Raw genomic sequence first — 4,535 nt, 5'->3', positions numbered from 1 at the left:
AAGTTCTTAGTCCAGATGAATGGATTTACTATGTATGATTTCCCTCATCAAAGAAATAGCTATTTCAGAACCCTTTGTGTTGATCAGGTGTTATTATTAAGTACACTGTCATAAATCCACATTTGTCCTGTATATGTCCCCCACACCCTATCTCAGAAAAAAGCAGCTAACACTGAGAATATGCAAGCACTTCTAGAGAAAAGAAAAGGAGTGGGAAGAATTGGAAGAACATGGTGTTGACCATACTCAGATTTTGGCAGATGTAGCAGTGCCAGTAAACAAGAAGTCGGCCTAGGAGAGACCTGACTAGCTTGTTGTCAAAATGGGAATGGAAGTAGAATGATATGTGTATGATTTACCTTTGACACAGGTGAAAACATTTGACTTTTGATAATTCAGATAATCAAGTAATAAAGCCTCAGGCGGTGCTAATTTGCTGGAGAAGAATCTGTATATACAAGATGATGAACATGTTTTGATAAGACATTTGCGAGACAGCACAGTTGTGATTCCAAGGAGTTTGGTAAGATATGTGTAAAGTCCCTACAGCCCTAACAGTGTAGTTAATGTGGAAATGATGTAAATGCAAATGAATCTGATCTCTAATCAATACAATATAGGATCTAAATATGTTTTGCAATATATGGCCATCTGTACATGTAAAAAATGCATAAATTAGCTGCTTTGTTTCATAAGAAAACATATGTTTGCAATGGTTCTTTGGAGGAGACTAAGATGTGCAGCAAAAAGTGGAAGGATCTTTTAGATGCATGTGGCTATGTGTGGAAAGGAGGTGTAACGTGAGAGGACAGGGTAAAGAAGCATTGAGTGTGAGAGAGTGAGTAGGAGGATAAAAGATGGAGGAGATAAAAGGGTTGAGAGAGGAGAGAGAGAGACAAGCGAAAATGTATRTCTGATCTTCAAGATAAGGGTAAATTGCTGCAGTTCAGTACAGTAAGCAACAGGAAGCCAAGCAGTGATTCACATGACCAAAGCAACAGGAGAGGAGATGAGACAGAAGCCTAATTTTGGAGAGATTCCTGGGAAAGACAAACAAAAGAAAARAAAAACATTAAGGAAAAGATTATAAATAGGTACCTATATATGAACTATATACTACTGTAAATGAAAATACTACCTGTTGTCAAGCAAATGTGTTTCTATTTCTCCAGTAAATATTGATAGGAAGTCTCAAATTTCAGGATTTTAATATTATGAAGGGGTTTAATTTGTTGTGTTTCTTCTTCAAAATAATGCCAAATAAAGGTGTCTCCAGCCATGGATTAATCATTTGCCAAAGTTAATTTTTAATTAAACACATTACTGTGCTATGTGAGAGTATAAAGGAGTAAACATCCAAGTTGCTCATTCAGCTATTATTAAAATGGGAAAGCCATTTTTCCTTTGGAATTTAAAGTTTTATATTACAAGATTTAGCCCACGGCAAATATTTTTTATGGCTGAATTATAAACTTCTTGAGAAATAGGTTTACAACAGAAGTACAGACAGTCTTCAAAAAAGTATTATAAACACCAAGTCAAATTATGAAGCAAAGACGGGCCTTAACCAAAAACCCAGAGCTAGCCACTCCATTAACTTTCACACGCACTGGRTTCAGATTCAGTCTTTGTAACACTAACTCACCCTTGCCATAAAATCACATTACTGACATGAAAATGGAGGGCTGAACAAATGTGTAAGCAGTTGCAGGATCAGGACCCAAAATACCATAACTAAAATGTGCAAAGCAGATTATAGAAAAAGACTTCTGAATGTTTCATTTGATGTCAATTTATGTTCAAGATGATTAAAGATTAAACACTTTCAGATAAATATATGTAAACCAAGGATAGAATATCTTCACTCGTCATTTCAGTGCTGTTCATACAGGGACAGAAACACGTGCCTATGTCTGTGAACCAGAGAGAAAATGATGGGTAGAAAAAAGAGACTAATAGCATTTACATTATGATAGGAAAGGACATTAATATAGAAGACGCTGTTGTATTTTCTAGGCCTTAGGGGAAAAAAAAAGGCCCTACAGAAAAAAAATCTCAGTGTCAAACCCAAAATGTCCACACAGTGCTGAGGAAAGGCAGAAATGCTGCTTCACAGGCTGCATTAGCCATAACAGAGGCTTTTCCTGCTAAACTGTCTTTGCAGCTTCGCGCACATATCTCTGTGTGAGAGGAGGAAGCAATGACCTGAGCATACCAAAATAAACCTTGGTATACAGATCAGTGGTTACAAGGTAGGTTGAGCTGATAAAAGCAACCTTCATCATTAGTCTTAACCATTTATGATATTATACCMTCTTCATTTAATGTAAATGTTCTAGATTTAAGTATTTAGTCTTTCTTTCAGAGAAGCAAATTCTTTTAAAATATACTATCTAATAATATATTGTGCCTAGATCTATAGAAAATAACTTGCTAATCTGAAAGGAAAACAAATGGGGAAAAAACAATTTTTTTTTTTTATTTGGAGCATACAACTGGGAATGGGTATATTCTCTTTTCGGATTCATAGAGTCTATCTGATAGGACAGTGTTAATCCCAAAATTAGATAGCCATCATTTTCACACAGTAAGTGTAATTTCTTAATATACACACCCTCTGAGTATCTGCTTAATGGTTTTCAGTTACAAAATTAAACTTTGCTTCTGAGATTGAGGTTTTAAAACAAACATGTATGTATATACTTGTGCAAACCCTCCAATAAACTGCCACTAGTAGGCAATTTCTGAATTCAAAAATAGATATACTTTATTTAAATAGCAGTATTGTCTCTCAGTCAGTCTCAGACTGGAATGTGCTCCAGGACAGTACCAATTTATCTCAAGGACTGACCAGCAGCTTAAGAGTTTTAATAAGCAGAGAGCACTGTTACTTCTCCCCTTCCCCCTGTTCTGGGAATTTCACTGAAAGAAAAAAAAATAAAGGGGGCTTAATGTGCTACCCATAAAATATACATCCCAATCAATCAAGAAAATGCATCAGTATTGTGTATGATGATCCAGCGACTGCCTAAAGATGAGGAAATGAGACTGAACCCAATAACTCAGCCTGACTAGTTGCAGCCTGCCCGACTCCCAGGCGAGGATCGCGGCCCGCCCGCAGACACTGGCATGGGCAGGGGCAGGCAGAGGGAAGGAAACAGTGAAGCACACGGAGAATATAAGAGGGTCAAACCGTGCTTTAGTGCACGATATTGCAGAACTGCGATCACRGAAGAGAACGGGAGCGTCTGGCAAAAACTCAGAAAGTAGGGATGAGAGAGTGTGCAGCATGAAACCGGCAGRCAGATTTCCTAGGGACTTAATCTCCAGACTTCAGCTGACCTTAAAGTCGGGGCTTCAAAAGGGCAGTGAGGGAGAGTGCGAGTGGAAGGCTCAGGCTCCAGGCGGGAAACAAAGGGACGGAGGGGGCCGAAGCTGTGTGTGATTTCTGGACACAGATGTAACACATTTGTAGTTAATCTGTGCGGCTACAGACTTACAACTATGTTTGAAAATTATTTCAAACATAGTTGCCTCTTCAGAGTGGGCAGGGACTTTCTGCTCTGGMTGCTCCAGGAAAATGACCCTGCAAAGCCCAGCTATTTTCCCTCTGATCCTTCAGAAAGACTCCTTGTGGAGCAGGTCCAGACTCTGCTTTGGTTATGGAGAGTGGCTGTCGTCCACTGTTGGCTGYAGGTTATTCTCCTAGCGCAAACTCATCTTTTGGGACCATTTAACACCATGTTTCAACTTTCAGCCTTCAGAGCTCTTCTTCTAACCACTTCCTGAGGGACTAGATTAAAGGCAGCTCCCCTTGGCACAGAGGGAGCTCAAAGTGCTCCAYGCAAAAGCAGCCAGGTTCAAACAGGTAGCAGCTCCCTGGGCAAAGGGGCAGCCTGTAAGRCAGGGCAACAGGGCAAGGAAGGGACAGGCCCTCACGCTGGTGAGCTCCAGACCACCAAAGGGAGCAGAGAGATTCAAAACCCATCGTGCTCCCCTTGTCCCTGGYATAGCATGGGGGTTGCTCAGGAGACACGCACTCCTCAGAGGGGACTTCGGGCAGCACAGAGGGGAGCAGAGCCAGCCAGGCTGCTCCTCGGGTCCCTCCAGAGGTGGTGGGACAGACCAAGGGGTGAACGAAGTGGAGGGAAGCAGAGCAGGAGAGGCAGGGAGGGCGAAAGAGGGCGGCAATAGGGGCAGGTGGCAAGGGGCGTGGGGAGGCTTCCCCACGGTGCAGGGATGCAAGGGGGGCACTGCAGCTTGGCCCCCGCCAGCGAGGCCGGCGGCCCCTGGGCTGGCAGGGGACGGACGGTGCTGCCCAGCGGTGGGACACGCGTGGGGCCGGGTGCCCCCTCGGGGCACGCACGCACGCACTTGCTGGGGGGGCAAGCAGGGAGGGAAGGGAAAGGAGCGGCTCCGGGGGCGGCGGGAGGCGCGAGGGGGTGTCCGGAGGGGCGGGCAGGTGCCGGGGCGCGGCGGGAGGAGGGCAGGGAGAGCGGCCGCCGAGGAGGAGGAGGAGGAGGAGGAGGAGGAGG

This window comes from Rhea americana, unplaced genomic scaffold (genome assembly GCF_003343005.1).
Source record: "Rhea americana isolate MKP2758 unplaced genomic scaffold, rheAme1 scaffold_176, whole genome shotgun sequence".
NCBI classification, from domain to species: domain Eukaryota; kingdom Metazoa; phylum Chordata; class Aves; order Rheiformes; family Rheidae; genus Rhea; species Rhea americana.
The sequence above is the reverse complement of the archived record's forward strand: the minus strand, read 5'-3'. Positions refer to the sequence as shown.